The sequence below is a fragment of the Gopherus flavomarginatus genome, chromosome 3 (genome assembly GCF_025201925.1).
Source record: "Gopherus flavomarginatus isolate rGopFla2 chromosome 3, rGopFla2.mat.asm, whole genome shotgun sequence".
Lineage (NCBI taxonomy): Eukaryota > Metazoa > Chordata > Testudines > Testudinidae > Gopherus > Gopherus flavomarginatus.
The window spans coordinates 76,914,413-76,937,881 of NC_066619.1; the positions used below are offsets into that span (position 1 = coordinate 76,914,413).

A 23,469-nucleotide genomic window follows, 5' to 3' on the forward strand; every position below is an offset into this window, starting at 1 on the left:
AATATATAGTCTCTTCTTTTTTAGTCTACAGGAATGTGCTAAATCTATATGAACTGAAAAATCTCTATTTTCAATGTATCAGACCCTTAGTGTTTGAAATATATTTTTGTTAAAAGAGCAAATCTTGCATCTAAAACTCTAGTGTTGAAGTGCTAAAATATGGATGACAGCTTTGAAGTGTCTACTTATACAGTAATTTATATTTCGCTAGTGGCACACAAGGAGCATAAAAGAATAAACTTATTTACTCAACGCCACTGATTATGTCAGATAAGTCACTAAAAAGCAAATTTATTGTGAAACATTAATGTATGCATCTTGTTTTGAGGCATTAAAACCATTTTATTCTTGCCAATTATATCCTATTGGGTAATCTGGCTATATTTTCATTTGAAATAAACAAAGCCAAGATAATTTGTACAGCACTGCCCCATTTGGCAATAAGCACCAAAAGTCCTATTCTCCTTTTAGTATGTCTATACTACAAAATTAGGTCGATTTTATTTAAGTCAACATTGAGCCTCTGATTCTGCATGTCCCCACTATGCACATTGTGTCGGCAGAGCGCATCCTCACTAACAGGGCATCAATCGACTCATGGAGTGCTGCACTGTGGGTAGCTATCCCACAGTGCATGGAGCTGAGTGGAATGTTTGGTTGGGCTTTCAGTGGCTCCTGGGACTAAAACATTTGCACGGGTGGTTATGGGGACATGTCATTAGCTTCCCATGATGCACTTACCTACCTTCCTCCCTCCCACCTGAAATCAACGGCAAATAAACCAAGCCTTTTTTGCACCTTTTGTTATAAGCCTGGGTTATCCATACAGACACCATAGCACAAAAAGCATGGACCCCACTCAGTTGCACCCTGTTGCTGTGATCGTTACAAACACCTCGCGTCTTATCCTGCAGTATTTGCTCAGCCGAAGCAGGAGCTTCCAGCCCTGCTTGGAAGCCATTATGATTTGCAGATGCTGGTGACAGTTATGCACATCTTGACGTGGTGGAGCGCCACTTCTGAGCCTGGGAAACAAGCTCTGACTGGTGGGACTGCATAGTTATGTAGCTATGGGATGATGAGCATTGGCTGCAGAACTTTCAAATGCATAAGGCTACTTTCATGGAACTGTGCGTAGAGCTTTCCACAGCCCTGAAGTGCAGCGATATTAAAATGAGAGCTGCTCTGATAGTTCAGTAGCACGTGGCAATAGCTCTGTAAGCTTGCAATGCCAGACTGCTGCTGGTCAGCAGGGAGTCAATTTGGAGTGGGTAAATCTACCGGAGGGGGGTGTCTGCTGTGATCCAAGTTGCCAGGGCAATCAATAGACTTCTGCTAAGAAGGGTAGTGACTCCGGGAAATGGGCAGTACAGAGTGGATGGTTTTGCCACGACGGGGTTCCCTAACTGTGGTGGGGTGATAGAACACACATTCCTATCTTGGCACCAGACTACCTTGCCAAAGAGTACATAAACCAAAAGGGGTACTTCTCAGTGGTGTTGCAAGTGGCTGGTGAATCACAGGGATGGTCATCAACATCAACATGGGATGGTTGGGAAAGGTGCATGATGCACATCTCTTTAGGAACTCCAGACTGTTCAGAAAGCTGCAAGCAGGAACTTCCTTTTCAGACTGCAAAATAACTGTTGGTGATGTTGAAATGCCAATCGTGATCCTGGGAGAGCCAGCCTACTCCTTGCTCCCATGGCTCATGAAGCTGTACATAGGCAGCTGGGACAGCAGTAAGGAACAGTTCAACCATAGGCTGAGCAAGTGCAGAATGGTGGTATAATGTGCCTTTGGAGGGTTAAAAGCCTGCTGGTGTACTTTGCTTACTAGGTTAGACCTCAGTAAAAGCAATATCCCCATTGTTGTTGCTGCGTTCTGTAGGCTCCATAATATCTGTGAAACAAAGGGAAAAAAGTTTCCGGCAGGGTGGAGGGTTGAGGCGGATCACCTGGCAGCCAATTTTGAGCAGCTAGACATCAGGGAAATAACAAGAGCACATCGAGGTGCGCTGCATCTCCGTGAGGCTTTGAAAACTAGGTTTATCAATGACCCACAGTAATGTAAAAAGAACAGGAGTACTTGTGGCACCTTAGAGACTAACAAATTTATTTCAGCATAAGCTTTTGTGAGCTACAGCTCACTTCTTCGAATGCATGGAATGGAACACTTACCAAGCTGTCCACTTCATTGCGTGTACTCCCCTGTAAACTACACCCCTGCTAACCACAGTGTGCTGAATGAATAAATGAATAAAGAGCCTTTTCTCCTCAATTCATTCATTATTATAATGCTCACAAACACTGAGAGACAGCAAAGAAAAGTAAGATCACCTGGGGCAAAAGGGCTGATAACACAGAGCCAGAGGAGAAGCAAGGGCAGCTTGGTTACCATTGCACTGCAATAACAATCAAGGGTATGGGAATGGGCACCTTCTGGTCCTTGTACCCTCCCCCAGAGTTGAGTGCACGGGATACTGGGCTTCTTCCCCCATTCCCCCCGCCCTTCCCTCGCATCTCAGGATGTCTGGGAGAGGAGGGTGTGGAACTTGGTGATAATGGCAGCAGGTTCAGCATAGGCTGCAGTGGGACTCTAGCATCCAGCTGCCTTTCTTGAACCTCAGACAGATGTCTCAAGGTATCTGTTTGCTCCCTCATAATCCGCACCATCTTGTCCTGCGTGTTACGCTCGTGTTCCCTGCATGCTTTCCTATCCTCGCGGGCATTGTGCAGGATCTCCAACAGTGGAATCCTCCATGCCTAGCTCCATCTTGTCACTCTCGGAGGCATTCATTAACTCATTGAACATGTTCTCCCGAGTCTCGAGTTGTCTTTTTCTGCCTTCTAATCTGAGGAGATCTCTGTCCCAGCGTGGAGGATGCACTTATGGACAAGGTTTCAGCTGCAAAGAATACAAAGCACAAGGGTAGCACCGACAGTGCATACATTGTTTCTGGTGCAAGATTAAATCTTTTTATGAAAGAAACACCCTTCAATGCACTTCCCTGCAAGCCACAATGTAAGCAGAAGCGCTGGCTACTGCAAGAGTTGGTTTACTGCTACAGCCATGGTGAGTAAGGCCATGAGGCATGGGTGAGAGGTCTTGTGCTGCAGCTTCTTTTAAGACATCCTTGGTTGCAACCTCAGCACAACCCCCTTTCCCATAGAAACACGGATGGTGCTTGAGGACAGGTACCAGCATAAATCCCCACAAATTGTTGGATTGTTACAAAAGCAGCACTGGGTTGGGGTGAAAGGGAGATGAACAGCAGTAATCCCTTCCAACCACAACCAAGGCATGCTTGGGAAAATGTGGTGATGTGATCCAGAATCCACCAATAGGGGCGGATTACTTATCCAGTTGCTTGCAGTTTAAGGGCTAGCATTTAAAACTTCCCCTGTTTTCCCTAGGTGACAATATGTGATATCACTCTCCTGAGGGTAATAGAGGCGAAAAGTTTCAGAGCTTGGAGCAGATGTATCTGGGTACAGACCTTGTCTTATGCTGCAATGCTGTGTGCTGCAATGATGCCAGAAGTGTTAATACTGGAGTGGCGCGGGAAAGTGTCCTACCATGGTGGATGAAATAAGGCAGCTGTCGCAGAAACCTTCTGCAAAGGATTGCAAAGTACCTCTATGAAAGCTTCCTAGAGATTTCAAGGAAGGATTCCTGGGCCAGCCCCAGGCACATAGTCTTTTTCAGAGAGCACCCTCTGCATACCTGGAGTGGCTGTTGATAACGATTATCCCAATATTTTTATTCAGATTCAATATTAAAAATAATAGCATGTAACCCATATAGTTTGATTGAAAATGTGTACTCACCAGAGGTACCTTCCCTGGCACCACCCTCTGCCGACAAATGATCCTGTGAGGGGATGGGCTCCAGAGTTTAAAAAAGTTCTTGTCTGTCGGGGAGAATGGATCCTCTGCTTGCCTGCTGCACGTTCTCCTCCTCATCATCATCAACAGTGTCCTCCTCATTGTTGCCTGAGGGTGCCCAGGGCTCCTGGGAGGTATCCATGAAGTGTTTTGGAGTAGTGGTGGGGCCTAGAATTGCATGCAGCTTCTCCTAGAAGCAACATGTCTGTGGCTCAGAACCTAAACTGTTCGCCTCCCTTGTCTTCTGTAACACTTGCTGAAGCACCTTTATTTTTACGCTGCAGAGCTGTGTCCCCCTGGTGTAGCCCTTCTCCTCCATGCCCTGTGCAATTTTGGCATAGATGTTAGCATTTCTTCTGCTAGTTCAGAGCTCTGCCTGCACAGACTGTTCTCCCCACACAGCAATAAGGTCAACTACCTTCTGGAGCTTGTTTACGGCCTTGACTATCCATGGTCAGCTGTGCTGATGAGCTCTCCTCACCAATCAAACAGGAAATGAAAATTCAAAAGAGCTTTACTGGGGCAGGGGGAGGCTGTTTCCTGAATACATGGCTGAAGTGCAGTGGAGTTGAAAGCGCTATCCAGAGCAGTCACAGCAGAGCACTGTGGGATATATCCTGGAGGCCAATTCATTCGAATGACACAGCGCAGTGTCTACCCTAGGGGTCGGCAACCTATGGCACACGTGCCAAAGACTGCGGCAATTCGGTGGAGGGTCTTTCGCTCCCTCTTCAGCTTGTGTGCTGCTAGTTGCCTACCCCTGGACTAGATGAACTCCCGAGGTCCCTTCCAGCTCTACATTTCTATGATTCTGTGTTGAATAGGCTATGAATGCATAGGGAGAATTCTAAAAGCTGTGGCTAGATTGAATTAATATTAGCCCTCTCCTGAAATAATTTACTCAGTGAGCCATAAGTGTGGTCCAGACTAATGCCAGATTTGGCAGTAGCTCAGTGCCAACAGCCTGACAACCTATCATAGTTCATTTTAAGAAGTACATGATGTGGAATCTAGACCATGTTGGGGAAAAAAAAGAAAACCAAGCAAACGTGTCAACCTAAGACTGGTATATTGACCTTTAGTTTTGTATTCCTTTGCTTTTATGTGCATGCAACGTTCTTTCGTAATATTTGATTTTATTGATTTTTTTTCCTCGTATAACATTGCATTCCTTAAACCAAATACTGTTATTAATATTAATGTATAGAATATTCACAAATACCAGTTTCAGCCATATGGAAACATTTTCTTTCCCCAAGCCTGCATCTATAAAGAACCCAAATGAACACACTTTCTTTCATTCTGTGACTATTTGTTAAACTCTTTAAATATTTTGTGATACAGGATGAGCAGTAGTAGTGCTCTGTGGAGTAAATAATTCCTAAAATAAACCAACAATATGATATCAAAGTCATATGCTCCATTCTGCAGTATGCCCATTTTCCTCTCATGAACAGTCAATCTATTATTATTTATTATTTATTTAATATTTAAATATACAGTCGGTCCTCAATTCACATGATATTTTTTGCACAGTTTTAGTTGTGTGGTCAATGAATTGTGATGCTTTATTTTTGTACATGGCATGGATTCACTTTTACATGGTGTAGCACGGTTGCCGGGATGCACAGATCAGTGATGTAGCCAGGACAGGACACTTGGGTGGGCCCTGACTTCGGGTGGGTGGGCATTGATGGAGGTGGAGGAGTGAAGGCTGGAGGGATCAGGACCGCCTCCCCTCCCCCCTTCCAGCCAGCCTTGTGAGGGGTGATGGACACTGGCCGGGGCCTTCCCAGCCCCAGGCATGCACCACAGGGGCTTGCCCCACTCTGCCTGGCACTCCTCCCAGGGAGCAGTGTCGAGGGCTGGTCCCACTCCACCCAGTGCTCCTGCCAGGGAGTGAGGTTGGGGCATGGGGTTTGCAGGCAAGCCTCTGCACCCTGACCCCGTTCCCTGGGTGTGCTCCTGGCATGTGGAGGGGGCCCTGGCCAGAGTATCCATCGCCTCCCCGTAAGGTCAGCTGGAGGGAGTGAGGGGAGGTGACCCCAATCCCTCCTGCCCCATCCCTTCTGCTTCCCGTCCCCGTCATTGCCCACCCACTCGAAGTTGGGGTCCACCCACGTGTCCCGCCCTGGGCATGCCACTGCTGCACACTCCCCAGGCTCTCCAGACACCCCAGATGAACCCTGACTTCAACAAAATCAGCATTATCATCCTATCAAATTCATCCTCAACATCAGTAAATGTTAGCAGCAAGTTTAAATTTCATTACATTTATTTAATAAAACATGTACTGGATAAATTATGGAGGTCATTCTGTGAGTCTGGAACCTAAATCCTTATTTCCCATAGACCCTTGGTATCTTTTTACGTGATTTCTGTTTGCTCGGTATTTTTTCAAGAATGTAACCACCATGTAAACTGATGCCTGATTGTATTTGTATTACTATAGCCAGCGGCGGCTCCAGGCATCAGCACACCAAGCATGTGCCTGGGGCGGCAAGCCGCAGGGGGTGCCCTCCTGGTCTCCGTCAGGGCGGCAGTCAGGCTGCCTTCAGCAGTGTGCCTGCGGGGGGGCGGTCCCGCGGATTTGGCAGTTCGGTGGCAGGTACGCCAAAGCTGCGGGACCGGCGGACCTCCCGCAGGCATGCAGCCGAATCCGCATTACCAGCGGACCTCCTGCAGGCATAAAAGCTAGAGCCGCCCCTGACTATAGCACCTAGGAGTTCTAGTCATGGCCTGGGACTTCATTGTGTTAGGTGCTCTACAAACAGACAAAAAAGACAGTTCCTGCCCCAGAGGGCTTACAATGTAAGAACTAGACAGTATGGTCAATATTATGGCATCTCCAGTGCGGGTGCACAAAAGACCAGAGAATGAGGGAAACCTATTTCTACCTCGTGCTACTGCAGTGCAAGAGGTAGTCATAATAGGGTGGCAAATGGGCTTACTGGGAGGAAAGATATGTGACTGAGCAACTTTTTAAGATTAGTAGGCTGAAGGTATTGTATAAATTCTTCATCAATATTATTTTATTCCTAAGGAAGATTCATTAGCCTTTTGAGTGAACAAGGGCTCTTTTTCAGACTAACATGTTACCAAGGGAATAAATATATTAGGAATAACAGAAAAAGAGAGTGAGTTCATAGATTTGATGTTGCATCAGAACTCATGTTTTTGTTTTTTTGTTTGATTTATTTTATTTCGTTTCTGTGAAACCAGAAGAGAAGCAGTAGTTTTGTCTAAGCGTTGCTTTAAATTTTGAGATGTGTTGAAATTCAGAATTAAAAGTGAAAATTGATGGATTGTACGGATATCTGGGGGTTGTAGGGTAAACCCATGTGAATTAAAAAGAAAGGATTTGTTTGCAAGAATCTCTGCCAAGCTATAATTCATTTTACATAGCATTGCTATAACCTTCTTATTAACAGATTTCACTGTGGCTCAGAAGATAACTCTTATGCCTCTATCTCATCAGATTGTAAATTCATGTTTCATATCAGGATTTGAACTGATATTCTCCATCTCAGTAAAAGGGAGAAGAATCTCTTTGGGACAGGCTGGATAAAGTAGTCAGGAGGAAGTTAAATTATTTTTTTTTAAAGGAGAGGGTTAAAAGAGAGACTATATCAGCACAAAAATCAAGATGTCATACAAAATTAATCAAGGATCAAAAGAACATGAAAAGAAGACATTCTTGAATTGCTTATACACTAATGCTAGGAGCCTGGGTAGCAAATGAGGTATTGGAATTTTTCATTATTAGCATACATTCGACCTAGTTGGTATCACTGAAACCTGGTGGAATGATTCCTCCAACTGAAATGTTTAAATCAATAGTTGTAGCCTGTTTAGGAAGCATCAACGGGACAAAAGAGATGGGGGGAATGGCATTCTACATAAAAAATGGCATTACCTGTTTCCGAGTCACTGATAACTCAGAAGAAAATAATCTTGAATGCTTACTGATTGATGTCCTAACAGATAAAGTATAAGATGGGGTACTAGTTGGCATCTGCTAAAGACTACCAAATTACACTAGGGAAGAGAATGAGTGCCTCCTTATGCACCTGTCTATAATGTGTTAGGAAAATGTGTTATCATGTGAGACTTCAATTTGAGTGACATATGTTGGAGGTCTGATGCTGCCAGTACTAAATCATCCTTGGAATTTCTAAACATTATTTATAGTTGACATTTTTTTTAACTCAAAAAGCACTGCAGCCAACATGGGGGAATTCTGTATTAGACCTTGTCCAAACAGATAGAGAGGAATGGATCACAGAACTAAAAGTTAATGTCATCTGAGGTACAAATGATAATGACCTGATTGAATGTATAATGTGCAGGCAGAATAAAGTTCAGATCAGCAATATAGATACTTAATGCTTTAAAAGAGCTGGTTTCACAAAGCTGAAAAACTATTTTGAGCCAAATCAGCCAGGAGGAAGAGCTTAATCAGAAAAAAGTTTGATAATTGGGAATCATTTAAGAACACTTTACTAGATGCCCAAAAAGCCACAATCCCACAATTAAGAAAGAAGGCTGTGCTGGTGGAAAAAAAAAATCTGTTTTAGAGGAGAAGTGAAAGCAGCTATAAAGAATAAAGGTATGACAAATGGAGGAAAGGGAAAGTTAATAGTAATGAATATAAATCAAAAGTTACAAATTGTAGAAAATTGATAAGGAAAGCCAAGGGATACAAGGAGATATCTGTATCCAGCAGAGTTAAGGACAATAAGAAAGAGTTTTTAAAATATATTAGGAACAGAAAGAATCCTGACAATGGCATTGGTCCATTACCTGATAGAAATGGTAGAATTATCATTAATAATGCATAAAGCCAGAATTGTTCAATAAACATTTCTGTTCTGTTTTTGGAAAAAACAGATGATGCTGTCTCATAATATATGGTGATGTTAATACTCTTTCCATTCTACTAGGATCTGTGGAGGATGTTAAACAAAAGCTACTAAGGTTAGACATTTGTAAGTCATCTGGTCCAGAAAACTTGCATCCAAGAGTTCTAAAAGTGCTGACTGAAGAGTTTGCTTCACCATTAATGTTGATTTTCAATAAGTTTTGAGCAATGGGGAAGTAACAGAAGACTGGAGAAAAGCTAATATGCCCATTTTAAAAAAGGGCATACAAAATAACCCGGGTAGTTGTAGGCCTGTCAGCCTGACATTGATTCTGGAGAAGATAATGCAGCAGCAGATTCAGGACTCGATTAGTAAGATTAAAGAGGGTAATGTAATTAATGCAAATCAGCATTGATTTATGGAAAGTAGATCCTATCAAGCAAACTTATCTATCTTTGATGAGATTACAACTTTGGCTGATAAAAGTAATAGTGTTGATATAATATCCTCAGACATCTGTAAGGTGTTTGACTTGGTGCAGCCCGACGTTTTGATTAAAAAACTAGAACAATATAAAATTAACATGGTAAAGATTAAATGGAAAAAAAGCTGGCTAACTGATAGGTCTCCAAACATAACGGGGAATTCTTCATCAAAGAAGTCTGTTTTCGGTGGGGTCCTGCAGGGATTGTTTCTTGGCCCTATGCTATTTAACTTCTTTATCAGTGACCTGAAAGAAAACACAAAATCGTCACTGATAATCAGCTGAACATGAGCTCCCAGTGGGACACTATGGCTAAAGAGCTAATGTGATCCTGGGATACATAAAGAGGGGAATCTTGAGTAGAAGTAGAGAGGTTATTTTATTCTCTGTATTTGGTACTGGTATGACCTCTTCTGGAATACTGTGTCCAGTTCTGATCCCACAGTACAAGAAGGATATTGAAAAATGGGAAAGTGTGCAGAGAAGAGCACCAAGAATGATTAAAAGATTAGAAAACTTGCCTTATAGTGGGGTGGGTAAACTTTTTGGCCTGATGGCCACATGAGGGTTGAAAAACTATAGGGAGGGCAAGGTAGGGAAGGCTGTGCCTCCCCAAACAGCCTGGCCCCCAGTCCTATCTGCCCCCTCCCTATCCCCTCAGAACCCCCGACCCATCCAACCCACCCTGCTCCTTGTCCCCTAACTGCCCCCCTCTTGGGTCCCCTGCCCCTAGCTGCCCCCCCTCAGGACTCACACGTCTATCCAACCGCCCTCTGCTTCTTGGCCCCTGACTGCCCCCTCCCAGGACCCCCGCCCCAACCACCTCTGGGACCTCACCCCCCACCTCTGGGACCTCACCCCCCTGCTCCCAGTCCCCTGACTGATCACCTGGGACTCTCATGCCTATCCAACTGCCCCTGTTCCCCGTCTCCTGACCCCTAACACCCTGCCCCATGGCCCCAGGACTCCCATGCTTATGCAACTCCCCTGTTCCCCATCCCCGACCACCCCTCACAAACCTCCACCCCATCCAACTGCCCCCTGCTCCCTGTCCCCTGACTGCCATCCGGGACCCTCTGCCCCTTATCCAACACCCCAGCTCCCTTACCGTGCCGTTCAGAGCAGCATGTTTGGCAGCCGTGCCGCCCAACCGGAACTAGACACGCTGCTGCTCTGCTCCGCAGGATCACACAGTGCAGAACGCTGCCCCCGTGGCGGCTTGGCTGCAGGGGAGAGGGGACAGCAGAGGAGGGAACAGGGGCTAGCCTCTCTGGCCGGGAGCTCAGGGGCCAGGCAGAATGGTTCTGTGGGCCGGATGTGGCCTGCAGGCCGTAGTTTGCCCACCTCTGCCTTATAGTGATAGACTCAAGTAGTTCAAGTAGGTTAAGAGGTGGGTTGATTACAGTCTATAAGTACCTACACAAGGAACAGATATTTAAAAGTGGGCTTTTCAGTCAAACAGAGAAAGATGTAACACAATCCAATGGCTGAAAGTTGAAACTAAACAAACTCAGACTGGAAATAAAATGTAAATTTTTAACAGTGAGAGTAGTTAACTATCGGAACAATTTATTAATGCTGGTGCATTCTGCGTCACTGACAATTTTTAAATCAAGATTGGATCTTTTTTTTGTGAAAGATGTGCTCTAGGAATTATTTTGGACAAGTTCTATGGCCTATGTTATACTGGGGGTCAGATGAGATGACCATATTGTCTCTTCTGGACTTAGATTCACAGATTCTGTTCAGTGCTAACACTAGTACAGTGCAAGAAGTGATGCTGCATTGTTAAAATGTGCTTTATGGAAAAGGGACGTCTATACTTACATATCACCTCAAGCTTAGGCCACGTCCAGACTAGGTATTAAAATCGATTTTAGATACGCAACTTCAGCTACGGGAATAACGTAGCTGAAGTCGAATTTCTAAAATCGAGGTACTCACCCGTCTGGACGGCGCGGCATCTTTGTCCGCGGCTCTCCGTGTCGATTCCGGAACTCCGTTCGGGTTGATGGAGTTCCGGAATCGATGTAAGCGCGCTCGGGGATCGATACATCGCGTCCAGACTAGACGCGATATATCGATCCCCGAGCAATCGATGTTAACCCGCCGATGCCGCGGGTTAGTCTGGACGTGCGCTTAGAGACAGTGACAGATCTTCTCCCCTATTACTATTAAATCTCTGAATCCAAAGGGCTAGAATGTAGTCTCCAGAGAGAAGATGCATCAACCATTAAACTGATTCTACATTTGGACTTAGCACAAAAGGTTGTTTAAACAATAGTGTTGAACAAGTGGATTTAAACATCCTAGAGCACTTTTAGGAGATAACCAAAGTGTCCTGGCTACCTCTGTGCAAATGAGTGATTTTTGGTTTGATGCCTGTTCTGAAAAATGGAGGAGGGAATCACTTTGGGTCTATTGAGAAACAAAAACATTTCAAAACGTTTAGTGAACCAAAGAAAAAAAATTGGGATTGAACTAAATGTTTTGTCTCCCAAAACAAAATATATTATTTAGTTTTCAAGCTTTTTTAAATGTTTATTTTTAAAGAAATTGAAATATATTTCTTAATAAAAATAATTTTGAGTAAAAATAAAAATATTTGAGTTTGGAAAGGTCAAAACATTTTGATTTTTTCAGAGTATTTGGTTTTTTTTTAAATAAAGCCCCCCAAACAGCAAATTCAACATGAATTGGTAAAAGGTTTTGGTTAACCCAAATCTGCATTTTTTGGCAAAAAAAGTTTTGGAAGAAACATTTTGCACTGCTTAGTCCTGGCTAATGTTCTTGTCAATGAATTAAGAACCTAATATCGTAGACTGTGACTAGACTATCAGCTAATTCGTAATGTTCCTTGACTACAAAGTAACTTCAGTGTACTCATTTACGTATTTATGAGTATTTACCTACTCCTCAGAAAGCTCATTGAGGTATATTCAATACTGAAGGGATTATACAGAGCTACATTAATTTGTATTCTAATTTTTTTAATCTCTCTACTGTATGTATTTCTAAGGTGCCACCTTGGTATCTAAATACTTTCAAGACATTTTTTGTTTGTTTTGAATGGGGATTCAATTTTTTTTTTTTAAGGGAAAAAAGGATCAGCATACGGGATTCTGAGTCAACACAGTGAACTTCAATAGTTTGGATGCATATATTTCAATATATTTCTACATGAAGATTACATAAATACATTTCATGACAGGGTACTACATCTAATATTTACTTGAACTCTTATGATGTAAATATATGTAAATTGTTATTAAGAATTTTTTATCACATGAAGCCATATTTAGCTATTTCAAAAATATGCAGAAAGCATTTTCAAACAAAGTACAATAAATGTTCAAAAGCCACATTTCAATGATAAATATTGGCTGTTTTACAGCATTTTTATTTGAAAAAATACAAGAAGTGGTGAAACCACATGGACTAATCAAATTTCACTTTTCAGTTCAAAACTATTTAAGAAAAAAACCAAAACCTTTTTGTTGGTTTTCAGAAGAAAAACGCTATAATAGACAGCAAGTTCTTTTAAACTTATTACAATACATATGTGACTAGAGGAGTGTTGTTTGATATATATGTTCTCTAAACCAAAAAGTGAAACCTTCACAAACTGATAAGGAAAAGCCAAATTCAAAAAGCTTTCTGCATTCATAGTTCTATAGGTTTTACATGTTTCTGTGACTTATAAATAGCAAATTATTTTCATTTTGAACAGTTTTTAATATGGCAAATGTGATCCTCAGCTGGCACTTTTTATTTTGAGTTTGGGACTAGAGTGAACTTATTTTTCCAGGTTTTAAATACTTTGAAAAAATGACTTTTTCTTGCCAACGCACAGACTCTGGCCAGAGGAGCGGGCCCCACTGATTCTGAGAAGAAGGGCTAGTGTTGATGAGGAACCTGATGCCCTTTCCCTCGCATCTTTTCAGATGAGGGAAGAGCTGTATGTGAGACAATATGACCCCTGGATTTTTTTTTAAACAAAATGACTTTTAGAACCTGCTGCAAGATTATCTGATGTACTGTGCTGTACACCTCCCAACCCAGCAAGACCTGCCGCTCTTTATCCACCCCAAGGTAGGACAGGCACTACTTTCCCTTTGCATTTCTACCCAATTCCTCAGTGGACTTTTTGCCACCAGGTCTTGCGCCAAGGTTTAAACTGGGATAAACCAATGTAGCACCAGGCTGAATCTGTCTCAGTGCTTATAATAAACCTTGGAAAGAAAAATATCTTCTGCTGATCTACTGTGATTATCCAAATAACCCCTGAAGTCAGAATTTAATCTTTCTTAAATTGTGATTTTGTTCTGAAATGCTGATTTTTCTGAGTTTTGAGTCCATCATCCCCATAACCATTCTCATAGGTACAGTTTTCTTATATTAAAACCCTTTTCATTTGTACTAAAACTTTAAAGTACTTTGAATTGTGAACCATAGTATTAGCTAAAATCTCTGCATTAGATAGGTAGAGACTCTACCTTTATAAATAGTAAAACTGGAAATACTGAAACAGTGGTTTTCAACCTTTTATCCATTTGCAGACCCCTACAATTCTGAAGGGAGGTGTGGACCTCAGGAGGCCACAGGTGGAAAGCCACTGGGCTAAAATAAGTGTCTGGGGAAAAAAAAAAAGAATGTAAATCCATATTATTTTTCATTGGTGGGTGGATAGAATTACTCTGAAGATCATTAAACACTGCAGTTCGGCATTGTTCAGTAGCAGTGTTCAGGAGAGACCGGTCGTGCGAAGAAGCTGAAAGACACGTTGTGTCTTTGGATCAAGTCGGTGCTACTCTAATACTGAGTATGAAACATAATTAACTTATGGAACACATTGCCATGGATTATTATTGTGGCAATTTGCATAACAGATTCAATATTTAGAGCCACGTTTTTTACGAGAATAGCCTATATTTAAAAATACTATGCAGTTTTTTGCCCACATTTGTATGTGCAATTTGGTTTGCTAGATAGACAGTTGACTAGCAATTTGTTTGCAACAATTTGATTTGTGCAAACAAATTTGTTAATTGAACATGCAAATATAGATGCAGCTGATGCAAAATTTTGCATGCAACCCTCCATTCTAAAAAAATTGCTTTTATTTCCTTGTCTGCAATTACACTATCTAATATAAAAACATTGCAATTTAGTAGTCCTCATGCTTTAAAGATATAAGTTTGTCACCAGCTAAGTCCAGGAAGAAATTTTCTCCAATGAAATATTATGGCAGTTGTATGGTTTCCTCTGAATTGCCATATATTGGTCACCCAGAGACAGGACAAACAATGGATAACCTATTGGGTTGTTTCCAGATGGCCATTCAGATGTTCTTCTATTAATCCCTTACTTTCATGACCTCTACCATTCATTCAAACTATAGCTACTCTATGATGAACAGAATGAAAAAAACAAATATGATGATTTCTTCACATTATGGAAGTTCAAGCTGGTTCCAATTAACATGAGCTTAATTGTATGAAAGTTGCTGATTTCCCCTAAAACTAAATCCCTTTGACTGCAAGTTATATTGAAAATGTTATGGACATTTACTCATGACATGTTTTAATGCGCATTATCTCCCTTCCTTTTTCCAGTACTTGAAAGCCTTGGAAAGTGTGTGTCGTTTGTTTATTTGTTTGTTTTGTTTTTTGTAATTTGTAAATCTTCTGTTGTTGTTCAGAACATGTTGTGCCAGATTCATGTGCAATTCTTGGAAAGAGTAATTGAGAAACACTTAATTAGCATTGCTGTCCAGAGAAGTACAAGGCACACATGCTATTTCAAGTGCATACATTGATTCTTTAGCCTTACGTTTTGACAACTATTTAAGCTTGATGCAAGTCCTAGAATTGGGGAGATGGAAGATTGAAAACCTTATCAAGGTTTTGTTCTTAAATGTTGCAATACACAGTGTAATGCACAGTTTTGCTTTTGGTCTGGTAATACATGGAGAACTACTTAAAAAATCATTGCATTAGTAAGTTCCCTGAGGAAGGATAAAAACAATTTTAATATTATTAGGGCAAATGTCATGCAAATCAGGTTAATCCTCTATATTTTCTAGAAGTTAATGAATCCGTATAATTTTTTCGTATATGATAAGACTTGAATATTCCACACAGGATCTGGAGTGAGAATTTTTTGTTTTTTACACGGAATGACAACTTTGGTATTTTAGTTGGGCTTTTAAAACAGCATTTTTTGATGACAAACATCCTTTAAGCCTATATTTCTAGGCTGCATCAGTTTCTCATAGCCAGGGGCCTATAACACTGCTGCTGTTAGATTTCTGCTTAGTTTGATGCTTTTTTTAAAAAAAAAAACCTACAAGCTCTCATTTTTTGTGGTTGCAGCTAGAATCATATTGTTCATTATGATGTAAACTCTTGCTGTATTCCTTAATGCTTCATGACTTTTTGTTTTTGTTGTTAAAAGGCTTCCCTAGCAGACTCTATTTCAAAGGGTAGACAGAGAAATTTGCCCGTGTCATATGGGGTATTAAAGAGGCAGATCAGATGACTCCTTGTATTGTATGACTTGCCAATGTCAAACCTTTTCCTTTACGATGGTGAATAGGCTTTTTTCCAGCTTCTCTTCACTGAACATCTATTTATGTTGGAATGGTAATGCTAAGTTTCCAGGTCTCTGGGATCCAAGCATATTTTTTAAATTTCTAAACCATTTTTAAAGTTATGAATAAGCTGCTAACACAAGGTGCAGGACTATTTCCAAATATTTGAGACCATCTCTGTATGTGACACAGCAAATGGTGTATTTCTGAATCCACGTATTTATCAGGGGTAACTGTGGAGTGTCTGTGTATATGATGTGCTCCATAGAACTGTGCTAGTTCCCTGACGATGTCTGGATGTTGTGCCATTAATCCTTCTCTTGTGGTAGCGGCATCATTATATGCTGTTCTTGTTATTTCAATAAAGGTAAACTCAATGTAAGTTTCCCTACATGATAGTGCTGTTTTAGAAATCTTAGTAATGAAAAATATAGACTGATCTTGCCCTTGGCTGTTGTTGCTATGACAAGCAATCCCGATCTCTTCTCTTCGTTGTTTACCACTTCCCCAATTTTTGTGTCATCTGCAAACTTTATCAATGATAATTTTATGTTTTCTTCAGATAATTAATAAAAATGTTAGAGTGTAGGGCCAAAACCTGATCACTTTGGGACCCCACTGGACACACTTTTGTTCACTGATAGTTCCTCATTTACAATGGTGATATGAGACCTATTAGCCAGCTTTTAATCCACTTAATACGTAGCAGGTAAATTTTATATCTTCCTAGTTTTTTAATGAAAAATGCTTTGCAGGCGTCTAAGTATATTGCATCAACCAAACTTGTAATCTCATCAAAATAAGTTGTCAAGTTAGTTTGACAGGATGTATTTTTCATAAAAGTCATGTTAATTGGCATTAATCATATTACCCTCCTGCAATTCAGTACTGATCGAATTTCGTGTCAACTGTTCCATTATCTTGACCAAGATCAATGTCAGACTGACAGGCCTATAATTACTCAGGTCATCCCATTTACCCTTTTTAAAAATATTGGCACATCGTTAGTTTTCTTCCAGTCTTCTGGAACTTCCCCAGTGCTGCAGAACTTATTAAAAATAAGCATTAATGGCCCAGCAAGCTCCTCAGCCCCTTCTTTTGAAACACTGCTGATTTAACAATATCTGAATTTAGTAGCTGCTGTTTAACATCCTGTTGATATACAAGTGGAATGGAAAGAGTGTTACCATACGATATGACTACATTATCTGTTTTTTCCTAAACACAGAACAGAAATATTTATTGAATATTCTGCCTTTTCTGCATTATTACTGATAATTCTACCATTTCTATCTAGTAATGGGCCAGTACCATTGTTAAGATTCTTTTTGTTCCTAATATACTTTAAAAAACTCATTCTTACTGTCCTTAAATCAACTGGCCATAGGTTTCTTCTTGTGCTTCCTTTACCAAATTTCTACAATTCCTAGTTTCTGATTTATATTATTTACTATCAACTTCCCTTTTTTCCCATTTGTTATATATAATTTTTTATAGCTGCCTTCACTTCCCCTCTAAACAAGGTCATTTTTTAAAGCAATATGGCTGCCTTCCTTGATTGTGGTTTTGTGACTTTTGCGGATCTAGTAATTTTTGGCTCATAATTGTTTTCAGCTTTGTGAAACTGGCCCATTTAAAGCACCAAGTGTGTGTGTGTGTGTGTGTTTCTCTCTCTGGCCTGGATTTTATTCTGTTTGCACATAATCAAGGTGGTCAAGTTATGATCACTTGTACCTAAGTTAGCATTAATTTTTATTTCTAGTATCAATTTTTCCTTATCTGTCAAGATAGGAGCTAATATAGAATTTCCACAAGTTGGATGCTACACTTTTTGAATTAGGGAATTGTCATCTACAATGTTTTGAAATTCCAAGGAAGTTTTAGTACTGGCAGCATGAGATCTCAAGCATATATCATTCAAATTGGAGGCCCGTATTATCATGCAGATTTATTTTTCTTACACATTATACAGTAAAAGCCTTTTTATCCAGCATGCTGGGGGAATGGGGGTGCCAGTAAGGGAAAAATTCTGGTTAACTAAGAGGGAGGGAGTTTGGGTTCGTGAGGAGGTGTAGGATTGGAGCACGAGAAGGGATGCGGGACATGGTCTCTGGGAGGGAGTTTGGGTGTGGGAGGGGGTTCGGGGCAGGGGGTTTTGTGGTGCCAGATGGGGGGGGGGCGTTCACCTAGGGTGGTTCCCCACAAGTGGCAACCTGTCCCAGCTGCTCCTAGGTGGAGGCATGGCAGATGGCTCTGTGCGCGGCCCCTGCTCAGCCTCATGCGCTAGCTCCGCAGCTCCCATTGACTGGGGTGGTGCCTGCAGGTGGAGGCAGCACACAGAGCCACGTGGCACGCCTCAGCCTACAAGCAGCAAGGACAGGTTGCCACTTGTGGGGAGCTGCCTGAGGTGAGTGTTCCCCAGATCTGGCACCGCAAAACCTCTCCTGTTCCCCAATGCCATGCTTCAAGCCCCCTCCCGCATCCAAAATTCCCTCCCAGAGCCTGCACCCACATCCCCTCCTGCACGCTGAATCCCTTGTGGCCATTCTTCCACCTACGAGCAGCAGGGACATGTCACAACTTCTGGGGAGGCACGCGGAACCAGGTAGGGAGCCTGACAGCCCCGTGCCAACCGGACTATAAAATGGACTTTCTATGAAGATCAGAAATGCTGGTTTATAGAGTCAGATAACACAGCTTTTCCTGTAGATAAGTAAGAAGGTGCTTATCCTGTTCCCAAGTGTGATTTGATGGTTTGTAGAAGACACCAACTAGTACCTCATCTTGTGCTTGGGCATAGGTCTGTAGGCATTCAAGATCATTTTCTTTTGAGTTATCACTGACTTAAAAACAGGTAATACCACTTCTGGTGTAGAGTGCCACTCCCTCTCCTCTTCTGCCTGCTTGATACTTCCTGAACAGGTTAGAACTGTTAATTTTAGCATTTTAGTTTTGAAAATCATCCCACTAGGATTCAGAAAAACCAACTAGGTCAAATTTATGCTCATAAATGAGTAATACCAATTATTTTTGTTTGTTACCCAGGCTCTTACATTGATATATAGGCAATTTAATAATTTCTTTTCTTTATATCCTTTCATTCCTTGATTAATTATGTTCTCAACATCTTGATTTGTGCTGAATGCTCATATTTTCCCTATTCCCCCCCCTTCACGTTTGTTATCAGTTTAATTTCCTCATGGCTAGTCTAGCCAACCTCTCCCCAAAAAGATTGATCCTTCTTCTACTGAGGTGGAGGCCACTCAAACTATCCCCCCTATAGAAGGTGGACCAATGTTCCATAAAACAAAAATCTCCACTGTATGCCACTTACCTAGTGAGCGATTCCCTTTCAGAATCTTCAGCTTTCTGTTTCTCATGGGATAGGAGGGATCTCAGGGAAGATCACTTGGACATTCATCTTCAGCAGACTTCCAAGTTCCTTGAACTCATCTATCTGCGAGATATCTTATGACATAGTCTCATTAGTGTTGAAATGAGCCGTTACCAATGGATACTTTCCCATCCGTTTCAGAAACTTGTCCAATCTTAGAGTGAGGTCTCATGTCTTGGCTTCAGAAAGGTAGCACACTGTCCTGTTTTCTGCCTGTTCCTTGCAGAATAGTCTTTCGCCTCTTCTGAGTATTGAATCCCTATGAGGAACATCTATCTTCCTTGGACAGTTAAACTTTTTTTGGACAAGCTTGATTTTCTTATTGCTTGTGCTGAACTACCATCCACAGATGCGTCCAGTACATCGCAGTTCCTTTGGGCCAGCTGAACCTTGAGAGATATCCTCTGGTTTCCATGTTGAGAGCCTGATATCAATTGGAAACTGCTAGCTGTGTAGAAGTCCTCCTTGTCCTCTTTTCTCTGGTAGCCATAGCCTGCCCATCCTTGTCTTCCTCCAGCCGTATATAATGCCACTATGACCTCTTGGCTCCGGTGGTTACAAACTGCCAGTCCATCTCTCTGACTTCGTAATGGCCAGCTCATTCCTTCCTTTATTCTGTGTCATAACATTTCCTCCCAGAACTGGACCTTAGCGTCCAAAATATGGGTGTTAGCATGAAAACCTCCAAGCTTAGTTACCAGCTTGGACCTGGTATCGCTGCCACCAGCTAGGAATTATACTGTGCCTAGCTCACTGTGGTCTCCCTAAAACCTTCCCTGGGGGACCCCCAGACTCAGATGCCTTGAGTCTTACAACAAAGGGAAATAACCCCCTTCCCTTGTTTCCTTGTTACTTCCTCCCAGGCTCCCCTCCCTGGACGACCCTAGGAGATTCCCTGCTTCCAGTCCTGGAAACACAAGTACCGAGAGATCTAATCTCTCTTCCCCCTCACCCAGAGGGTATGCAAAGTCAGGCTTAGTAAATCTAACACACAGAGATTTTCCCCCTGACTTCTTCCTCCCACCAATTCCCTGGTGAGCTGCAGACTCAATTCCCTGGAGTCCCCACTAAAGAAAAACTCCAACAGGTCTTAAAAAGAAAGAAAAAGACATTAAAAATAGTCTCTATATTAAGGTGACAATATACAGGGTCAATTGCTTAAAGGAAAAAAAAATGAATAAACAGCCTTATCCAAAAAGAATACAATTTAAACCATTCCAGCAACTACACACATGTAAATACAAAAGAAAACAATATAAACCTATTGTCTTACTATCCTCGTACTTACAACTTGGAAACAGAAGATTAGAAAGCGAGGAGATAGAAAGATCACTCTCAGAAATGAGAAAAGGAACAGACCAAGAACAAAGGACTCACACCCAAAACTTCCCTCCACCCGGATTTGAAAAAGTCTTGTTTCCTGATGGTCCTCTGGTCAGATGTTTCAGGTTACCCCTTTCCAGGTGAAAGAGACATTAACCCTTAGCTATCTGTTTATGACATTCTGGAATACAGATGTTTCCTGAACTTGGCTGTTAGCACCTCAACTTCTCTGATTCTCTGTACTGTGTCCACTTACTCATCCAATTCAAGAAACTTCTCTATTTCAGCCACCAATTTGCACTTCAACTTGCATGTTCCCTTTCTGTCATGGTTCTGGTAACTACAGTGACTCCTAGTACTGAAGTTAAATTTGTTTTTGATGTTTTTCAAGCATCTGAAAGGAGTGAGAAGAAGAAAACCTTAAAGATCCACTTGTCGCATATTGAAGCAGCTTTAAACTACAGTTTCATCTCTTTTCTGAACATTTACCATATTTCAGTTTGACCTTTTAATTTGTCTTCATTACAGTTCTCTTCAGAGGCTGAGACACTAGAAAGGTTGAATGCTTGAAAGGTATTCTCTACAGGAATTGTAACGTTTTCAGATCTCTCTGTCTTTGAACATTCCCCCATAGTTCAGATGGTTGCTGTTTTATCTATTGAGCTGGCCATTTTGTGATTGAGAGTCAGATTTTAAAAATACCATAAAATTGCAGTCTCCAAACTGTATGTGAAAGTAGTTAAATTTAGTACAACACAGAGCAACCACTCAACAGTAATGACATTTGCTTTAGGTAAGGTCATGCTGTACTATAGGACTCAGTTGGTGCAACCCTTATTCTTGTTGATGAACAGTTGCTTACATGAGTAGTCCCATTACTCCAAGGGCTGAGCAAGGTGAGTTAGGGTTGCACAATCTGGCCCTGTTTGTTGGTGGATTTCAGAAGTAGTTCTGAGATTGACTACTTGGGTGTTTTAAAGAGGAACTTCCCTAACAAGGATTTTTTTCCAAGCATATAAGAAATGTATTTACTTGCTATGCTTTATTTGTATGTATTTTGTATTATGTACATTTACTAATTACTATACCATAGTTATTTATTTTTAAATAAATACTTGCTCTTCCTGGGCTTGTTTATATTAGAATTTTAGTTTTGCTTTTAATTCAGATTGAATGCCAGTTCTAAAAGGGAATTTTAAATTATAGTGTACCTGCTTAAAAATACCACCTTGCTCTTCAGTGGTGCTTTTCATCAGTGGATTTAAAGCTCTTTGCAAAGGTGGTTAGTATCATGTCCACATTTTACAGAGGGGGAAACTGAGGCACATGAAGGGAAGTGACTTGCTTGTTCTTGTTGCAGCTCACTGTAGGCTGAATCCTAGCGTCAGTCATGACCACGAGCTGACATATTTGTAAGTGTCTACAGTAGAATTTTATTACAGTGTTAACTTACTCTAATTAATTGGTGATCAGTTAACTCAAGTTACGGGAGGAGCAAGGCTTCTAGTGTAGAAATACCTTCCCAAGCCAGCTTCTTCTCCTATTTATCACATTGTGAAGTTACAAAATGCTCAGCTAAAGAAAGCATACAGATTTCTGTTCCAGTAGACTATGCTGTAATCAGAGGTTTGACTTCATTGCAGGACCTAATTGTGAGGGAGCAATGTAACATGGATATCAGACTTGATTTAATCCTTGGATCTAACTACAGGAATCAGGACTGTGGAGCTCTGATGATAGAAAGCCCTGCCAGAACAGAAGTGCAGTATCACCAAAGGCATGTAGCTCCACATATCTAGTGAAGTGGGAGCTGAGTATTGGCAACCCAGACAGTAGTGAGGTTGACCAAGACCCCAGCAGATATGGCCGATCTCCAGGACAGCTTCAGCAAGAACACTCTTACGAAGTTCTGCACAGTTCTTCCCAGCTCCTTACAAAAACTACAAGGGAGTGCAGGCAACAGAGGGGCTGTCATGTGTCCTTCTCTAGGACTGGATTCCTCTATTGGTATAACCGCCCCGTAGGAGCAGAGAAGTACCTCTCCCTCATTCAAAGGTGTGAATCAGGTGCACTTACTATAGGAAACTAGACATGCTTTTAAAAAATAAATACATATTTTCTTTTTTACTCCAGCAGGAAAACCTCCTTTTGCAATGGAAATTGGTTTCTAGTTGCAAACTTGCATTTTCTATTGTACTAATAGTCTCAGGATACTGCTCCTGTGTTGCAACTATTTTCTACGTACTGTTTTCCTACCTGGATTTTAATTTTTGGGGCAAATAGGCAGAACAAAATGACAGTGAACAGAATCATAATTTATTATGGGAAGGAATCAAGGCAGATAAGCTGCGCTATCCTTCCAGAGCCATTCTCAGTGCCTTTTTCCAAATGGGGAAGTGGAAAGACAAAAGATAAACTGTTTAAAGTCATTTAAAATTGAGGCATACTTCGGCCTGGGCTTTACTATGAATCCTGAGGAAAATCTTGTTCTGGCAAAGGGATAGACTGAATCGACTAAAAGGTTTTTCCCATCACTAATTGCTATTGCTCTATGATCCGTGTACACAGTGCTTAAACTGGAGCTGTGTACTCCTACCAAGGGTGCAGTATGACCTTCTCAAATTGATGCTTACCAACTCTGTCTCTGTAAATTATATTGTGATGAGGGACAGATTTGTGTGTAACAATCTGCTCTTTGGCAAGAATCAGCTTTTCATTGTGTGTGTACAGAGCTAAGCACAGTGAAGTCCTGATCCCTGATTGGGACTTCTAGCCACTATTACACTGCAAATAAATCAGAATAACTGGCATAAATTTTTGGTTTGGAAAATGTACTAATTTTTGTTAACCTGCTACTTGTTGCATTAGCACTTCAGCATTTGGCCATTCTCCAGAAACAACCTACACTTTCAGTTGAATTAAAAATC

General features: G+C 41.4%; 1 protein-coding gene across 2 annotated transcripts in view; it reads left to right on the top strand.

Moving 5' to 3' along the window:
• Nucleotides 1–23,469, top strand: part of PRR16 (proline rich 16) — a 243,865-nt gene that overhangs the window by 121,350 nt on the left and 99,046 nt on the right. The gene's annotated exons all lie outside the window — the stretch shown is intronic.